The sequence below is a fragment of the Parasteatoda tepidariorum genome, chromosome 10, assembly GCF_982258835.1.
Source record: "Parasteatoda tepidariorum strain Cologne lab strain chromosome 10, Ptep-v5.0, whole genome shotgun sequence".
NCBI lineage: Eukaryota > Metazoa > Arthropoda > Arachnida > Araneae > Theridiidae > Parasteatoda > Parasteatoda tepidariorum.
This window is the reverse complement of record NC_141764.1, coordinates 16,787,973-16,809,050: the sequence shown is the minus strand read 5'-3', so window position 1 is coordinate 16,809,050 and position 21,078 is coordinate 16,787,973. Positions and strand designations below refer to the sequence as shown.

General features: G+C 26.8%; 1 protein-coding gene and 1 long non-coding RNA gene across 7 annotated transcripts in view; one reads left to right on the top strand and one right to left on the bottom strand.

Annotated features, from left to right (window-relative positions):
* LOC107450669 (homeotic protein antennapedia-like) overlaps nt 1-21,078 on the top strand; it is a 240,182-nt gene that overhangs the window by 80,341 nt on the left and 138,763 nt on the right. For 2 of the 4 annotated variants that reach the window (XM_071183843.2, XM_087152612.1), the window contains one exon: nt 7,373-7,649. The exons of the other annotated variants lie outside the window; for them this stretch is intronic. The gene's annotated coding sequence lies outside the window, so the exon portion shown is untranslated. The remainder of the gene's footprint in view (nt 1-7,372; nt 7,650-21,078) is intronic. 4 annotated transcript variants of the gene reach the window in all.
* Nucleotides 1-21,078, bottom strand: part of LOC107450670 (uncharacterized) — a 169,860-nt gene that overhangs the window by 60,598 nt on the left and 88,184 nt on the right. For all 3 annotated transcript variants that reach the window (XR_015429618.1, XR_015429619.1, XR_015429620.1), the window contains 2 exons: nt 20,998-21,064; nt 15,508-19,466 (listed from right to left, as the gene is read on the bottom strand). This is a non-coding gene — a long non-coding RNA (uncharacterized LOC107450670). The remainder of the gene's footprint in view (nt 1-15,507; nt 19,467-20,997; nt 21,065-21,078) is intronic.

Here is a 21,078-nt window from a genome sequence, read left to right as displayed (position 1 = left end):
TGAGCACTTTATGGTAGAACAGTTTAACGAGGATCAATACCGCACACCCTCGGTCCCTATGCAGACTGATCCAAGTGGTCACCCACCCACTCACTGATCGCAACCAGTGATGCCTGATTTCGGTGATATGCTGGGAACCGTACCTAAACGATCAGTCCACTGCGAGACTGTTTTATAATGAGCACATACGCAAGTATAACAATAAAAATCATTTTGTTCTACATGCAAATAAAGGTTTATATATTCAATGTAAAATGTTTTTTAATCAATCATACTTCTGGAATCAATTTTGTCAAATTGAAGAGCGAATACCGCAAAATTGATTTTTAAAAAAAGGTATTGAGTGCGCTATCTCTACGCTTCAGAGCGTTTCGCAGATGGGCAATAACCACTGCAATTAATTCCCCAATAACATATGGTTGTTTTTCTTGCACTTCGTTGCGCAGTAGTGCTGTTTCCCTGACTGCTCTGACGCGTATATATAGTGGGTTCGAATCCCGCTTGAACACTGGATGCTTGCTGTCTTTTTAAAATTTTCCTAAATATTTTTCTAACTGGAAAGAGCTATTAAAATTATTTTTTTTTTGTGTTTGCAAAGAAGCCCACTCATGTAAATAGATAAGTAAATCCCCCCCCCCCATAAAAGATGGATTAAAACAAAATCACCATATATGTGTGTGTTTATCTTTAAAACACTTTAATTAAACCCCAGAGCAGTTTTTTTTTATTTTTTTTTTATTGTTTTTTTTTTTTTCCTATTCGGATTTCTCTTTCTGGTCTTTTTTTCCTCCTTGTGCTCTTTACACTAGCCCTGATTCTTTTTCTTTTTATCAGATGATCTAAATGCACAGTCTATTCACATAGTGAGATTAAGGGAGGCTGTAAATGTCAACTCTCTATTTTTGAAATAATAACTTTTTTGAGTAAAAATAAACCCCAATTCTGTTAGATCCATGCCACAGCCTAAACTACAAATTAATTTTAAGATACACAGCTTTTAAAACTCTTCTAAGAATTGAAAAAGGAAGGTAAGATTTTCTTAATATTGAACCATATTCTCTTGAACCAACTGCTTCAAAATGTGTCATGCATAGCCGATGGTATTATGGCTTTTATAAAATTTATTCCTTTCTAAATTTTATATGTTTGAGAACTCTTATTAATATGAAACAACATGACAATCTTGACAAGCCACTTTTTAATATAGACTGTGATGAGGCATTTAAATTTTAAAACACTTTATTTTCATATTCGTAGTACAATTGAAATTGAAACTTTACAGAATTCAAATTCGCTTGGAGCAATTTTGAAATTAAGTATAATTTTTGAGCTATCAAACAAAAATCAGAAAAATATTTTACTTATTGTGTTACTGCTAGTTCTGAATTCCTACACTGAGAAAAAAGTATGATCAAGACTACTAGAATATGATAAAATTTTCCGTATTTCTGGCTCTATAGAAACACCAAGAGGCTCGGTAATTTTTACCAAAGCGATTTTGTGGAATTAATAATAAAATAGAATTTCATAATATGTGATGAAATTTGGTAAAAGTGATAAAATTGGTAATTTTATTATGATACCTAAGAGCATAGCATTTAAAACATTTATTCGATTAAATTCACTTTTTAGTTTTGTATTTTTTACTAAATGTCTATTATAAGAACTCTAATTTTAAAAATCATAATATCTGGAAACCGTTACCATATGAATAAAAATTTTAGTTTTATTAACCTGAATTTCTGCCAGAAATGTCATTTCCATGCAGTACCAGTCAATTTTACCAGAATTTTATTTTTCTCCGTTTGTTATCATTACTTAAAATTAGTTCTTCGCCAACCCTAATGCCAAACTCCATTCACTGATAAAATACCAAAACTTCGTTCATCCCTATCCCAAATTACCTCTCCCGTCTTTTCACACGATTCCATCCGATCATTTCATGGGATTCCAGTTATCGTTAGGGATGCATCAATGAACATGGAGTATTTTCTCCACACAATGGATGAGGGAGAAGCGGTCTTTGGATGGGAAGGAGGATGCTCCAGAGGATGGGTTGAAACAAGTGTAACCATGATACTCCTTGAATCAATATTGATTTTGATGAGTCACGCTGTTACAACAGTTGATAATACCAGGCAGTTCTTTTTTTTCTTATATAAAAAAGGTCTGAATGATGGATTCATCAACATAATGGGGAAAAGTCTTGATGAACTAAGGGTATTAAATTTGTGCAGCTCTAGTAATTTAAAATTTTTTTTACTTATTTTCGAATGGTTGTGAACTACAGCAAAATAATTACGTCTTTTACGTCTTTATTTTTACATCTTTTTTTGTTATTGTTGCGTCTTTTTTTTTTTTTTTTTTTTTTTTTTAATTTTAAAAATTTTTCCTCCTAGAATTCATCTTGCATCCCAATTCATTTGGAAAAGAAATCTTTTCGATAATTTACGTTCAGCATTCAAATATATCCTATGTTAAACTGTTTAGATGTTTACTTGCAATCATTTTTCTTTCTTTAAAGAATTTTTTCTTAAAAGAAAAAAAGAAGAAGAAGAAAAAGAAATAGTGATGTTAGAATATACACTATTTTTTACGATTATTTCGAAGTATTTTATCAAATACTATACTTTGAAATAATTTAAATATGTGAGAACTAGAATTACAAAAAGGATTTTCTTTTTTAATAAAATCTAAAAGAAAGAAAAGCATAATCGGTACAATAGAGACAAACTTAATATAACATTTAGTTAATTAACAAGAGTACCATAATTAGTTAATTAGTTAGAGTATTAGAAAGTTTAAAACTTATATTTCCTAATATACTATGTACACATAGACTTTTGTAGCTTAAATTCTATTGAATTGCTAATTTAATTTACGCTTTATTTAAGATTTAATTTGCGTTTAAAGACAAATATATAATTAATAATAGTAAGAAGTAAAAACTTTTCGAATTATTTAAAACATATAAAGTAAATTATGTAACGAACACTTAAAGAGATACATAAGGTTTTGTAAACACTTTTAATGGATGTGCACATAACGCAGTTATAAGCAACACTATTTATTAAAAACATACATAATGGAAACGTATTTTATTAATATTTTAATAATACACTATTCCAACCATTCTGAAATTAATGTTCAATATCCAAAGCTTAAATTTTACATAACGTGCACAGTGTAATTGAAAACAAATACGCAGTGGGGTGCCAGGCTTTGGCTAGTATACTTTTATAACATTTTTTGCTCTTTGGCTGTTTATAGTTAAGTAAAAAACAAATAATTTTTATTTTAGTCTTTATTATGACCGAATTCAACTAATATTACATTGTTACTTATTTATTATTATAAGTCAAAAGATTTGTAAGAACTATATTAAAATCAAAAGTCAGATTATAATTTTATTTAAATTTTAAGAAAAATTAATATAAGTTGAAAAATTAGTATAATAATTGAAAAATGATATATTACTGTTAATACTTTGTATCTATGCCCTTTATAGCAATCACAGCAGTACAAATGATGCGGCATGGGACTCAAGACTGTTTTGATGCATGCAGATAAAATTTGATCTCATTCAGGTGGCATGACAAGGCAAAATATTGTTTATTTTGAATATAAATTATTTCTTAGACGTCTCCATGGTTCTTTAAATAAATGATATATGGTATTCAGATGTGGAGATTGATTTAGCCATTGTAAAATGGCCTTTTCTTTACAAATCGGGTAGTTGTAATGCTGACATTTGATATGAACACTTCAAAAGATAGTTTAATTAAATATACCGGCCCGAGAAGCAATCCACAATGCAATTAAAAATCTATAATGCAATTACACTGTAAAAAACTCCGAATCAAATCACGGTATGTAGTACCGGCACTTTGGGGGCATCATCCATGAAATCCTTTTTGCGGTAATTTTTACAGTAATATTTATTTAATTAGAGTGTTTTTGTAGTAATTATTGCTGTAAAACTTACGGTATATCAGATTTTTTTTTTTATTTCGCTGCATGTTTTGGTAAAAATGGATTTTTCGGTAAAAAGTACCTGAGTGCCTTTTCTCCGGAATTTTTTACAGTATACATTATTACAGAAGTGATATATTTTGCATTAGTAGTCCGAGTGCATGATCCGTGAGACACCTAAAACAGCAACATTGCATCCACTATGTATGTCAGTTTCATATTTAACATAATTCTTGTTTAATATTTCCTGCCCTCACTCCCGTCTAAAATGAATTTGTATTCATGGGGGAAAAAAATCTGAATTCTCACTAGTCCAGTTCAAGTAGTCTATGAAAAAATTTAACTACGCCAAACATACGTTTCCACACGTAAGGATAGTCATTCTAATGCAAGCTGAATGTTTATGACAGAAATTTAGGATTAACTGATTATGATGATATATCGACTAATTCCATCAATCAGAAAAAAATATGTGGCCGGATAAACACGGAAATATTGTAGTTTATTTCATATTTTATGTTTAAAAATGTGCAGACACATTACAATTAAAAGGAATTTGATGTTTTTTAAATTTGGTTACAATAATATATCACTCATTTAAAAAGGTAAAAATCTGAAAAAAGTGCAAATAAATATACGGGCCGGAGACTTGTACGCCACTGTATATCATATACCATACTTAAAAATGTATTTTCAAAATATTTGATTCAGAAAAAAGTTATTGGATAATTAAGGCAACTTGATACATGATTTAAAACAAAATTGCATTTTTAAATTAGTTTTTTGGTTTTAGACATTTAAATTCAGCTTTACTTTTTAAGGATTTTAAGATTATTTTGTGTGCACTTTAAGGTAAATTTTATAAAAAATTTTAATTTCTAACGATCACAAATCAAACTTACCACAAGTAGTAAAAAAAATTTTTTATAACTATGTAGTTAAGTTTTGAAAAAATCTAATAAAACCTTTATTGAATTTTATGAAAATTCAATAAAACCTAGATCATTAAGATCCTGCTGAGTAGAATCTTGCTTACTAGAATTAGAAAGCATAATTTCAACTTGACTATTCAAGCACCCTACAAAAATGGTTATCTTACTCTTCATAATTTTCCACTTTATGCTTGAAAATAATTTATCTACTGGAGATTAATTACTACTGGAGATTTCAAAGCTACCTTCAAGTTGGATTTTTCTAAATTTCATTCCTACAAGCATTGCTCTGTTTCCCATTAGAAACTTACTATTGGAGACGTCAAAGTTAACGTCAAGTTGGATTTTATAAAATTTAATTCACGCAAGCATTAAACATCAGACATTATAAATTTAGAAGTAATCTCTTGTGTTTTAAGTTCCAAAAAGGAATTTTACAAAAATCTTTCTCCTACACTTTATAATTCCTAACTTTTTAGTTGTTCCCTGTAAATATTTTTGCTTGGAGTGTTTCCTTGAAGTAAGGTCGCATTGACAGCTTAAATGATAAGCCGGCCAAAGGATAAGACCTCTCATGAAGCTTCATAAATCACCCTTAATCAGTCTCTGAGAAACAGTTTTGCAGGTACAGAGGCAGGGAGCTTCCGTTTTATAGCCAATCCTTCCTTCGCCTTAATTGTCTTCCTTCTCATCTTGGTCGTTTGCACTTCAACGCAGAAATTCGCTTGTCAACATATTTATAATCATGTCATGACACATTATGCCAAACAACACCAAACTTCGGTCAATGGTCGCCTTTATCAAAAAGTAAATAAAGTATTTTATATTTGTGAGGTTTAAAATTAGCCTCATCGTAAAATTAGCCTTATCGGGTCTTCTGAAAGGATTGTTACAAAATATTTATTCAATAAGTAATTGTTGAAATTATTCAATATCACATTTGTGATTCAAATCTTGTTTTAGTTTGTTTTTAGAACATGAAAATGAAAAGTTTAGGAAAATAAGGGAGCAGTAAAATAAGGTATCGAACAAAAGAGTTACCGGAAAAAAGGAAAAGTGATTTTCATCAAGGAGACATAAAATTACTTTAGCTTTTAAAAGAGCCATTTCTTTAGAGTATTGTTATGTTGAAATCAAATGAAAACAATAAGTACGTTTGTCTGGATTACGTGCTTGATAACTTATCATGAAAGCTATTCTCGTTTTCGTATTATATTTCCCTATACAGTGATCCCCATCACGATACATTTTTTCCCTATTAACCTTTTAATGTTCCATTAACATAACTTTACCCATGCATTACCAAAACGTTTCGGACAGAAAACGCATTCTGAAACGTATCCTAAGCACGTCAAAAAAATTCACAAAATTTCAAACGTCATGACGTAGAACCTTTGTGCTGCCATCTATTTCGTAATAATCGAACTAATTCATAAAAGTGCGAAATGCCATTCAAGATTAAATTTTTAAAAAAAATTCTTATATTTTTCCGTCTAAACAACTTTAACTCATATTTTTTTAGCGAATGTATATCAAATCACCGCATTCCATGCGTCCTTATACTCTTTCAAGAGAATTCGATCTCTTGTCTCTAAGATTCATCCCCGCTACTGTAACTCAAAACTCTACGGAATGAGGTAATGCATTTTTTTCTTAATAAATTGGAAATATTAAATTTGAAAAATGTAACTTTCCATAATTTATTTACAATATTTATAAAAAATTACATCAGTAACTAAATTGCAATATTTCAGAGAAAATATCTCAAAAATATTTTATCTTTTACGGGAATGTTGTATTTTTGATGTAAAAGCAGAAAAGGATAAACGATTCTATAGTATACTTTTGTTAGATTATTTATTTATTGATTTTTTTAATTTTTTGCAAGAAATTAAAAGATTTGTTTGAAAAAGCTTTTATTGCTCAAATCTTAGAAATTTATTAAAAGCTTTATAAATTGTTCTTAACGATCTATCTCATACAGCGTGATTCAAATAAATAGGAGGTGTTTAGACAAAATGACTGGAAAATTGCTAGAATCGTTTCCACAATCAGATGTACAGGCACTTACTTTCTTGTAACAAATGCTTCACCGTTTGGCTATTAAATCAACAAGGCTGCCTTTAAAAGTTCATATGATCTGCGGAAAAAAGTTTTTAAAAAAAATGGAAGTAAAACTTTAATTATTTACTATATATGTATGTATATATATCTTGCTAAAAAACAATTGTCTTGACTTAAAAACGGAGAAATAGTTTAAATATGTGAAAGTATTAAGCATAAAAGTTGCCAATATGAGCAAATTTTTGTAAATTTTGAAAACGCTTATCATATTTTGAAAACTATATTTTGCAATTGCTTCTATGCATTTTTTCAACACAGATTGCTAAACACTTCATTGATTCATCTGAAACACGCTGCTTTGTAACCTTTTAATTCATTTTTAATAGAAAAATACTCTGTTGCAGAACATCACTCTGAAACTCAGCAAACTACTTGAACGTTCCTCTGGCCTTTTTGTCATCAATGCCTGTGTGATTCTTATTACTCAGAGTCATCAGTGTACCTGATAATTGGTCAATGTGGTATTATTTTGTCCCAAAATTTGATTAGCTTCTATGATCATCTATTTTTTGAGAAAGAAAAGTACTTTCATCTTGTGGAATGCTTTAGTGTATGCTAACATTGATGCTATGTAAGAAGATTTCTGAATATTTACGAACTTTCATCTATTTGATTCGAAAAGTGAGATACTTTAAGACTTGCAACCATCACAATATTAACGTGAATGTTATAGTTGTATTAAAAACGTGATTTATTATCTGTTTACATAAAAGGAACTTCTGGATTTTTCGAATTTTGTTTTTTATTTTAAATGCGTAATAATAAGAGGTTATCAAATTGCGTCCATCGTGACCATGCTTTAATTCTTGTGCTGTTTTTGAAGAATTATAATAAAAAAGCTTACAAAGAAGAAAACGGTGATTTGCTTTTGAAAGTAGAAACTTAGTGATTTATTATTGTTTCAAACAAAATTATATTTCAAATTAAACTTCATCCTGCTGATCATATCATGAATGTCATAAATGATTATTCAGTACTGTAGATTCACTTTTGAACATCTACAAACTTTTGTATTTACTTCTAAAATTTTCAAAGCTTTAAATTGAGAAAAGACTTAAGTTTTTTAATGTTGAAAGATTTTAGACGCCTTTTATAAACTTCATCATCATCATCTGCTCGACAGAGAAGCGCTTCACTTTAAAGAGATTTGCTTGTAACCTTAAAAAGGTTCTGCAGTTGTCAACCTGAAGCTTCTGTGCCCATCAACTGCGTCCTTATGAAGTCCCATTGCATAGCAATAGCAAATGAAAAATTTATGGTTTTGACTTTTTGACTAAGAAATTGATTATATTTTTACTAGAATACATTATAAATAGTTCATGCTCTTTTATCGAATAGGAAATCAAAAACGTAGAGACATTTTTGCTTTACCTAATCATTTTTGCCATATATTGCCATTTTCTAGCAACTTAAAACGCGTTGCTGTTTTTTTTTTTTTTTTTTCAACTTGAAAATGCACGTGTTGTTTCTGTATGTATGTACGCCAGAAAATAATTATAAACGCTGTAAATTATGAATTGGACAATTTATTTTCAAGAATATAGTTTAACAGAAAGAACTCCCTTTTCTACAAGGTCTAAGATCGCATGCAGCTATGGGAACAAGAAATATCGCATTTCAAAAAGGGGAGCTTCTTTCTCATCTAATTCATTTTCTCTCGCCCACCCAATCCAAAACATGTCTTTAATAATGACTCAACACCCCTACTTGTAATAGTTAAACCTCGTAAACATAGTCACCACCACTACTCCAGACGAATGACTAGGGGAGTTCTTTACATAAGGAAAGTATAGTTCTTTTTCTTTCATTCAAAACAAGGTTATGATTTAAAAACTAGGGTATTGGTGTATAGAACCACTAATATGCGTTCCTTATAAATGCTATATTGAAAATACTAAATAATTTTGCTTAAGAAAATATGAAAGAAAACACTTTTTCTTATGGTCCATTTAAAATCGTATTAAATTTTAGCAACAAGTTTTGTTTAATACACAGTTATGTAATGTGAGGCGTTTTAAACCATAATATTAACCGATTTTGCTATATCTTTAATAAAGTTCTAAGTTAAATCAGATCGTATTATTGTACATCTTAAATCTTATTAGAAGATCCTGTGATTCAACTTGAAAAGAAACCAATACATCAAAGTTTACTTCACTGTAATACTGTAAAATATTCGTTAAAATAAAAGGTTTATTAATATAAAGTAAAGCGTTGCCGCAACATCCTGTTGTAGGTCAGGGGCTTATAGAGGTTTAGGTTCTATAATTTCATGTAGAATGTTCGGTACTGATCCCAAACCACTTTTACTTCACAGACCAGCTAGTACCCATCGAATATAAGCTGAATAGGTTTCAAGCCACCACTGGAATTTGAACCTCCGGCCTCCCTGTACCTTACCACTGAGCCATCACGTCTATTTTGATAATATACACTGTTAGATAAAGCATGGAGTATTAAACTATAATAACTCTCTAATTTGTTACAACATTTTAAGTTTAGTAAATAAGGATATAAGTTGGACCATATTATTGTACTTCTTAATAAAATCTTATCGCATGTTACCATGATTCAACTCGAACGGAAATACGATTTAGTTTTACACTTAGTTGAAATTACCACAAATTTTCACCCTAATTTGGTTCTAAGTTGAATTTATTTTCCTTAGAGTAAAGTTCAAATTACTCACTTACTTATAAAGGCAATATAAGGATTAAATAAAATATGTTAAATAAAAAACATTATTCTTGCTTTACAAAGGTTTTCCTATTTTCTTCTTTTTAGCACGGATTTGTGATTTTTAGATATTGGCAAGTTCTCTATTTCTTTCCATCCCCCAAGAGGCTATCTAATACAGTTTCTTTAGCCCCATCTGAAGATCGTTTCGAAGAAAGGATCGATAATCTTTTGGCCGTTATTAGGTATCGAACTGGCTGCCCTCACTCCCGTTTCGATTTCAAAATGACTTTGGAGAAAGGCACAGGTGGCAGACACCATTAGGTGAAGGGGGACACTTCCGTAGCATTCCATTTTCTTTTGCAGGATAATCGAATTGGATTAGACTCGAATCCAATAACGCGAGTGGAATGTTATTTCTTACTGTTTTTTTTCTTCTTTTTCTTCCCATTCTTATTTTATTTTTTATCCCCCACCCACGCTCGGATACGCTTCACAGTGGTGCTCAAACTAAGGGAGATGCGTATGCCAGAGATCAAAGAATCATTTCTTTTTTTTAGAAACAGATGTTATTTTTTCTATGACATTTGGGAAATGGTTTATGTCAGAAACAGTATATGTGATAAATATGACAGAACTAGTTCATGCAAAAATACTGAGCAGGTTTTTCGTGAAAAATAAAGCACCATATGGATTTTATACTTGATAGAACATGTTCACATATATTTTTTTTCAAGTACATTCCTTTTTCTCTTTTTTTTCTTAGTAAAAATTAATAGGTGGACTGAAAAGGAAATACCGGAAAGAAGAAGCACATTTATAAAGCACAAGGAAAAAAGCATGTCGTAGTTAATTAGATGAATCTAAAAACATTTCAATTCGGGCCGTGGACACCAAATTTCCTGTAATTTGATGCTTATTCGAATAAAATTAGTTCAAAAAATAACTTAATGTAATTTAATAACTTAATATGAATTAAAATTTACAGAAAGGAACTTTTTCCAATTCATACTACTGAACAAAATGATTAGAACGTTTAAGTAGTTCTAAAATTTTTCTTAATTTCAATAATTACTCATGTTGTATTGTGATGTAACAAATATGCAAAAACAATTACTAGTATTTTTTTTAGTTGTATTAAATTTAAATGCTCTATAATTTTTATTAATGTATTTAACAAAACAAAGAAATATTTCACCCACTAATTTTTTATTAATTTTTTAATTAACTTTTTCCTGAATTTTTTTATTGACGAAAAAATTAACTAAATTTTTTTTTAGTTTTATTCAATTTAAATGCTTTATAATTTTTGTTAATGTTTTTAACTTATGAAAGGATTAAGCCCCTGACAGACTATTATTAATTCGTACATTATTCATAACAATATTTTTGCATATTAATTATTGGATAAAAAATTAAAAAAGTTTCTTTCAGAATACATGAAATTTTAAACATTGTACATCAATTAAATTTCAAAAAAATATCTAATTATGTTCAAATAATTATTTAATTTAATTAAATCTGAATTTTGAGGCCCGAATTGAATCGTTATATAATAGTTAATGAGGTGCTTTTTTTCGGGCTTTTGTTTGCAAATCCATGATTCATATGAAATATTTATGCAGTGTGGTAAAGCAAAGATTAATATCGTTCATTTGAGTCAATATGGTTTATTATTTGAATTCTCACCTACAAAAACAAACAAAAAACAAAAACAAAAAAAATTTTTTTTGAGTAACAATATTAATAGTATACAATAAATATGCCAAATATAAAAATACTGTGTCAAGATTTTTCTATCATTATTTAAAGTAATCCCACTGGGTTTGGATTTTTTTAGAACTATATTTTTGTTATGTACCTCCGCAATAAGTAAGTATTTTGAATAACTGAAAAGTAAAAAATATTTTTGTAAAAAACATGCAATTGAAAATAATATTAGAATTACGAATTAAAACTGAAAAAAAAAAGAGTATTCCCTCATTTAAATAGCATAATGATTTCATGACATGTTAGTTTCATTCTAATTGACTTGATAATTTTATTGATGTAACTAATATTGCAATGTTTAATTTCTTTAATCATAAAGATACATTCATTGGTTTGATTGTTATAAAATGGTTTGTTTTAAGTATTTTATACTATTTTCAGCAACAATAATTCTACCCCAAATCCAAAACACTACTCTTTTTATATTTATATTAAAAATTAACTGAATACAACAAAATATAAATCTTGAATGGAATATTATATTAATTTATACAAGACAGAATAATTAACTGATTATAATTTTATTTATGGTTGAGCATTGAAAGTATACATAAGAAAATGCACCGAGAATTAGAAATAAAATATTTATTTAAATGAAATTAGATATTTTTTTCGAAAAATTAATTCAGAATAAACGAAAAAGAACTTTGTTAAACTTCATATAGTTGGGCGTAACAGTTAGAACCCTTGTGTTATCTAAATTATTCTAGATTTAGATAAATTTCATTTATTGTATAGTCATTAAATAACATACGATTAATACTTTTTTAACTAGTGTTTTTTTTTTTTCAATATTGTATTTAACTTTCCTTTTCCTATTCCTTTATTAATTTTGTTGCTATTTTTAATTAATCAAAAGATTAACCTCGTTGGAGATAACTGTTAATAGAGACAATATTTATAGCAATACTTTTATATGCTACATAATTATATTTTCTGTTAACAATATATAAAAAATTAAAAGTTCTTTTTAATTAACTTAAATATAAAATTTTTGCATTAATTAATAATTTTAAAAATATTCAATTTCGTTAGAATAAATAAAAATATTAAATTACATTACAGGTTAAACTGTAAATATTTCGCGTGTTCTTTTTTTAATAAATATTTCAATTATTTTCTGATTTTTACTATTATTTTCGAGAAAGCTTATTTAGACTGTAGATATAAGTCAATAGTTAAAAAAAAATTTCCTCAATTCCGAAAACGGTTACACGAAATACCGAAAATTATTTACGACGTAACACAATAATGCATGTATAAAACATAAGAAATGAAATAGCACATGCGATATACAGTTATAAAAATTATAACAGTTATTCTCGAAGAGAAAAAATTTCACCTCAAAAATTATTAATCTGAATCCATAAAAAGTACCAAAATTGCTTTTTTGATATAAATAAAATATATCAATGATTATGCACGTTATTAAATTTAAATTTAAAAAAAATAAGACAACTAGGCCAACATAAAAAGGTAAAAGGAATTCAAAATAAAAGTGAAGGGATTTGGCCAATAAAATGATGTAAAATTTTTCCAAACAAATTATTTCATATAAAACTGCTCTTGGTATTATTTACAGGTAGGTAGCTTTTTTAATAACAGTTAAATTTTTCATTCGCCTCGTAAGATCTTTATTATTATTTATTGACTTCATCTTATTTATTGACTATTATATTATTTACTAACTTCATCAAAAATTCTAATTTTACTTTCATAAATTAAAGAATTTTTTATTTACTTCCACAAATAGTCTTCAGCTTACAAAATCAAAATATCCAAAATAGGCATTTTTTACTGTGAGTTTTTAAAGGTGAGTGAATTTTGATTTAAAAAGTATGAATAAATTAAAATGTATAATTGATAAATTTTAGTTTAAATAATTTTTTCTGAATATAAAATCTTCTGCTTAATTTTTTTCTGAATATAAGAAATTGGAAATCATGTAATAATCAAAAACTTTTTATGGTCATTAAAATAACTTGGTTTAAAACTATGTGTTGATTTATCTATTAAGTTATCTAAATTACATATATTGCAAAAATTAGCACGCATACATAACATGAGATGTCATTTAAATAAGCAAAATATTTCGCAAGTTAAACAGTAAATATTATGTGCTGTTAAATTATTTAAATCAAATATAATTATTTCTCATTACAACCTCTTAAAATATAAAGAATATCAAAATGAACAAAAGAAATATCTAAATAATAGGTAGACAACGATAAGAAAGATAAGTCGTAATTCTTAATCTTGTTACTTTATTTTAAATCCACCTAAATTAACGTTTTGAAGTATTATTCATTATTTCTTTAGTAAATTAAATAATGAAATATGGGTAAAAACTTATTCAAGATCCTTTGTGACTGATGCTTTTTGTAACAATGATATGGAAATTTTTGTATAAATTTTTTACAATGTTAACAATTGTATGAAAACTCAAAAAACAAATTAAAATTTTTTGTCATAACTGACACAATTATTAAAAATAAACATGTTTTTTCTAATATGAAACAATAAGATCCAGGTTAAAATATGATACAGGTAAAAATGATATAAAAATATTAAGCGTCCAATTTTAGGCAATAACGTAATAAAAAATTTTGAACATATTGAAAAATATTTATATTTTCAGATAAAATATGAATTCGAAATATTTATATCTATATTAGCTTATTAACATTTTTAAACTTTTCAAAATCACCGACATCACTCATTCTAACGCTTTCAAAATGATGATTCCAAATTTAAGAGTTCTTTCATATTTTCAATTGATACATTTTCAGCTGTAAAGGAGAAGTTTCCGAACAACAATCGATAATTTATAATATTAATAATTTACGTCTACAAAGAGATACATTTTTAATATAAAAAATTGATACACTAAGACATACATGTAAAATAAAATTTTCAATTTCCCTGAGTAACAAAAAAGTATTCAGAAGATTTTCAATTATATTTATCGTTTAGATAGCATGATAATATCAAAACAAATAATTATATGTATTTTACTTCTACAATACATAGTTCACAATATTTTTCTTTGACATTTTCAAAGAATTTTTATTTTTAGCTAAACATTTGCAATATGTTGGATCTAAAATATCAATACTTTAGAGTACTGCAAATACAGTACCTTATACAAAATTAAGTAAATCGTATCAAATATACTTGAAATTGCAAAAATGTGAGAAAAAATTTTGAAATGTTATCTCTTCTACAAAATTTCTTCAATCAATAATTTTAAAATTGCAAAAAAGAAAATGAAACGTTCACACACTTTAATTACAATTTTTAATTTGTTTACCATGGTATGAATTTTCGTTTTAAAAATTATTAAAAAAACTAGTTGCAACAAATATTTTTGTATGCAATTTTGGTACAAAAAATATTTTTTAAATATACTTAACTGTTTTTTTTAAAAACAAATAAAATTATTTTCTATAAAGTTTTTATGAATTGATCGAATATTTTTAAATTATACAATATACTCTCACTCTTTATTATGACATCATACCTGTCGTTGCAACAGTGTTTACAGATTTGATATTCACAAGAGTCTCCTTAATTAGTTTACTTTTATTGTATTTTAACAGTTTAAACAAGCAAAAGTAACAAATATTTTTGTATACAGAAAAAGATATTAAGCGAAACTGGATATATTTTTAGGTATCAAATAAAATTCTTTGCCTTAAAGCTTTTATGAATCGATGGAAATTTTAAAAATTATAACGTACCCTTCATGTGTTGATTGCTTAGAAATAGTTCACAATTGAAAAGAATGTTTGAAGAATAACAAATAAAATATTCAATGATATTTCAAGATATTTATTTAGTTTTTATCATCTTTTGACAAGTAAAAAGCACACAAAATGAATTGCAGCATTTTTTTAGGGGGGGGGGAGTCATTTGCTATATTTTTTAATAAATATATTTCAGAAATTTTGCTTGATAGTTTGACAATTTGAAAAAAAATTCAATAAAATTATTTTATTAATTTTCAAAAAAAAAACAGTAAATGATAACATACCCTTTTGTATTGATTGTATTCCTTTAGTAATAATCCACAATATTCGATCGACAGTAACACAACTTAATTTCAAATAAACGCAAACCATCTTTTAACACAAGAAAACATTTAAAAAAAAAAAATTTTATAAAAATTCTAAGATTTCTTTCTTTCTACCTCAATCCAAGACGTTTTACCCTCAAAGCAATCACGTGTTCGTTTTTACAATTTCTTTTCATCACTGAATTGCGTAAAAAAAGGAGGAGGATCGGGGAAGAGGGGGTGGGAAAAAAGTCATAAACAAGCTGCCCTCTGTTTATGGGTTTAGTGGTGTCAGTTTTATTACAGCTATATTGTTGATGACGTCGTTGGACATGAAATTACTGCACCTTATCTTCTGGCTGTTCCCTGCTCCCTCCCCGCACATACCCCCTAAGCAAGCATTTAAATTTGTCAACAGTTAGTGTCTTTAGTGATTATGATTTTTTTCCTAATGTCATTGTTTTGCGAAATTAACTAGATAAGGAAACTTAGTTTTTTTATACAGAAATTATTTTTTTTTATTCATAAATAAAATCAATAATTTCTTTATTTAGTTGTTTTAATTTTATATTTTTTAGGCATTATTTATCGAAATAATAGTGTATTCGATAAAATTTTCAAAATAACTTAAGGAGTTCAAGGTCATTATATGTTTAGTCAACAAACTTAATAAATTGTGACTTTTCCGTCTTCAGTTTAAGAAGCTTGTTAATTTTTAACTAAATAGCAATTTGCGTTGGACTCAAGATCTAAGATTTGTTTAATTTTATTATAAATAGTTTTTTTTAACATAAAACGGAAGCCAGAAAGTTTAAATCTTCGATTTTTCTTTCGCGCATGTTGAATTTGAATATTTTTAATAAATCGTTATTTGTGACAAATCATAACTAAATTTGGGCCAGTCTGAAATAATAGTTTATTAAAAAAAAATTTAACAGCAATAGCAAGGGACATTTACAAACCATATTTGCAATCTTATGTAATTTCTATTTAATTTCATAATATATAATATAAATTTTCAAAATTCCATTAATTTTAAATAACTTAAGGTAAACTCAGATTTGGGTATCGGTTAGTATTAATTATGAAGTAATTTTTCTATTAAGAAAAACACACAAATACTATCATGTATAACCTAAACATGAATCCTTTTTTTTAAAAAAAATACATAATAAGAATTTTAATTTTTCCCTTTTATGTCACTTATTTATTTATTTTTTATTTATTTAAAAAAAGAAGAAGAAAAAAAGATGTAACAATAATTTTTATGAAATTTAACGCAGAAATTTGCAAAAAATCATGATTTACGTATCCTTGCTTTGGATTTCATATAGTTGCGGAATTACTTTTCGATGCTTATCAAATTTATATTTTAACATAAAAATTGCGAAAATCATAATCTGTGAATGGTTTTCACATTTTTTTTTAAAAAACAAGACAGATTAAGAATTTTATTTTTGCAGTGTCCTACGATTATTTAATTTGTAACAGAAACTTTGTAAAATTGTAATCCTCGCATACTTAGAGACAAACTTAATGAAAATAAAATTCAGATTTGACTCTTAATTAATGTAGTAGCAGACTAATAATCTGTATATCATTGTTTTCTATGAAAATATGATGCTGATCATGAATTTTAATCTAAGGATTTTCCAACGTTTATTTAATTTATATTTAAATAAAAAAAATGTGACAAATCTCCCTCTGAGTATCGTTGACGAGATAATTTTTTAAATGACAAATACAGAATAAGAATAAAATCTTTCATTTTCTTAACGGTTATTTTATTCAAACAAAAGAGTGTCATATCAGAATCATAATTTAAGAGTTGTCACTTGAAATACAATACAAATCAGAAAATTAATTCTCGAATTTTTTCAACTTTTTCCTAGTTTAAATTTTAAAATCAAGAATCGAAACAGAATAATAAACTGTATATCGCTAAAATCTGTCCACGTGTCTATTTAAGTAAATAATATATGAAATGAAAGAATGAATTTTTAGAAAAATTTTCTAGAATTACGGATAAACAATTTGTGAATTTAATACATAAAAAATTTATTACTTCTATGTATTACTATGTATTATTACACGCATAGAATAATAAACAGAGAAATCCAAGAAGATTAAAATATAGTTTTTGTCTTATTTTTCAACTCGTCAACTTTTATTAATTTTAACAATTTAAAAATCATAAAAAACAAATCTAAATGTATGTCGATCACGTTTAGATTATTTACATTCAGGATTTTTAAATGAAAAGGACATATCTACATTCAAATACAATTTCCAGGAAACGGAAACTCACCCATTAGGAGAATTAAGAATAAATAGGAGAATTAGAGCAAATAATTTATAAAGGGAAATCCTTAGAATAAAAATAAAATAAAGTAAGATATTGTATCCACAATCTTTCTTTTTGATGAATTTATGTCAAGGGTAGAGCATCATTTAGTAAATATTACTTTATTGAAGCAATCAATGTATGCAAACATTAAAAAAATATTTTTTTCTCATTTGCCAAACTTAAAATAGGAATAAACATTTAAATAATGGAATTCTTATAAGCCATTTACAATTTTATGAATAAGTTGCAATTGTTTTGTTTCCAAATTGTATTTTGTTGAATTGATATTTTTTATATATACAGATTTTTATATATACAGATTTTTAGAAATAATGTAATGTCATAAGCAATTACTAAGGGTTTCTTCAAGTATTGGAATAATCCTAATATATACTATACAAAGCATGAAAATATTTAATAATGATAAAATAAAGAATTGTAGGAAATTAACCGACAAAATAAGACATAAAAATTTGTATTATGGAATAATATATGTTATTACCTATTACACAATACTACATGATATAGGATATTAAACTACACTGCACTTTAATGACAGAGATTATATCGAGTTAGCTACTAATTTCACACCTTTTTTTTTGTTTGTTTGCCATCAAATATTTTTGGCATATTGTTTTAAATTATTTGAAAGAGGTTGTTTTGTGCTGCCTGAAAATATGGATCCTTTTTTCCGAGTAAATTTATTTTAATATACAGGTCATTAAAATATAATGTTAAAATATAAGTTCAGAAAAAAGAGCATTTTCACCTCGTTTATTTAAGATTTTCATGGTTCTGAATAATTCTAAGAATTACTACTAGGAACTAGTCAATTACTAAGAAGTAATAACTAAGTAATTAAGTAATAAGTATAAGTTACTACTAAGTAATTAAGTAATTCTTCTTAAGGTTCTGAATAGTGATTCTTAATCAAGGTTCCGCAAAAGCTGCTTGCAACTTATGTGCTGTGCATGAAGATGGTTAATCAAGGGAAAAAAAAAAAGCCCCGGAAAAAGCACCTTAAAGAAAACACCTGAAAAGTGTCTATGTAATACAAAAAAAAGAAGAAAAGAACAGAATCATTAAGTTTTATTTCCTTTACCAGAGAGGATGAGATAGCTAAAAAAAACACTCATGATTTGTATGCCAATATTGAAAATGGAAATTTTAACCTCAAATACGCAACTTATTCTATCCATTTAGTTGAGTTTGAGGAGATTAATTAATACTCTCACACTTTTTTTTACAAAACGGTGGGAAGTTAGTTGCTAACCCAACATGACGTATAACAATAAAATAATACATTATATAATAATAATACATCAGAAGTAAAATAATCATACATAAGTAAAATCAACATCATAAGTAATCACATAAGTAAAATCAAGTTATCATAAATCATCAAACTATCATAAGTAAAAACAATAGCACAATTGATATTGATAATTATTACACTGATAAACCTTTGAATTTAAAACTGCGCGATCATATATAGCCATATTTACTGAGTCCAATTGATTGTCCAAGTGTATAATTGGTTTTTCAATTCCATGCGTGCGTCAGTTGTATTTCTATCATCAAAGGCACGTATCTGAAAATCATAACACAGCCATTAGTCTATTTAATAGATAAATAATCAAACTGAAATATTTTTTTTTTTTTTTTTTTGGTTTAGTCTACAAACATTACTTTAAATGAAAGTTGTAACATTTAACTAAATGTGATTAATTTTTTCAATTTTTGTATGTTTAGATAACGTTTTATTTAAATTTTCAGTGCATAAAGTAAATGAAGAATTTTAATAAAAAATTTAAAATACATAAAAAATGAAATCTTTACTTATGAATAAAAAATTTCGTGTGAGTCGTATTAATCTTTAGATCTTAATTGAAAATTTATCCCCATTCTTGAATTATTAATATTCCCTCAGAATTTATTTGTAAATTTTTATTTCATTTTTCGAATATTCTTGGGGAGCTATTCGAATATTACATAGCCATGTAAAGGGTTGAGGATTTATGATTTGCTTATTTTGCTTGAGAAGGGGGAGGTAGGGGTACGAGCAATAGTTATGTAAGACACTTAAGCCCCCTTGATATTAATATTTTTTTTAAAAAAGGATGTAAATTTATTACTTAATGTAACATAAGAAATTTTTTAAAAAAATTGCTTTCAGAAATTTTTTAAATAAAAGTAATGCTCGGGAAAAGAATTTTTTTTCTTTTTAAAGAAAGAAAAATATTTCAAAATTTCATGCAGCGGATTTTTGTTGAAAAGATTGATGTTAATTTTTTAAATTTGATTTCATCTTTAAAACATTCATAGTAAAAGTCAGAGTTTAAGTAAAAAACAGGGAAGGGGGAATCGCAATTTTCTCACGCAAGCATAGAAGTATGTTTGTGGGTTGTTATGATTGCTTCATAGCTTTAACCAATTTCAAGCAAAATCGTATTAAATTTCCTTCTTTATTAAAGTGACAAAGGATTTTACTTAGTAATAATCTTGGTAATGAATTGAATAAAAAGATTTATATTAATGTAAGTGATAGGTTTTGTCTCATCTGTTTTTCATTGTATTTCTTAATCCCTTATTCCAGATGGTCCAATAAACAAAACTGTAAAAAATTCGTTAGCAAATTACGGTAAAAAGTACCGGCACTCAGACTATCGATACGTTTTCCATAAAATCCATTTTTACAGTTTTTACAGAACGTGTTAAAGAACAAAACATCTGATATAGCTTAATTTTCGCAGTAATAATTACACTAAAATCATTTAATCAATGCAAAAATTACTGTATATTTTGAGGTAAAAAATTGATTTTACGGATGATAAATCCAAAGAGCCGTTACTTTATACCTTAATTTGATCAGGAAATTTTTACGGTAGACATTCTTTGATATTCCTAAAAAAAACAACAGTATTGACGAAATGTTCCGTTTTTATATGCTTATTAATCTAAGCAATTACTTTGATAACATAAAATAATACTTTCGAATTAAAATCAAGGGAAACTTAAAAAAGTATGCTTAATGTTATGAATCAATTTATAATAAAAAATAAAGCATCATAGTGAAGTATAATTTTATTTTTAAATATTTTAGTTTTTATGTAATACTCAACCAGGCACTTTGATAAGCCTTTAGATAATAGAAATGTCTTCTTCAAGTTTAGTCATCCCATCTCAAATCTAGAAAAAAGACA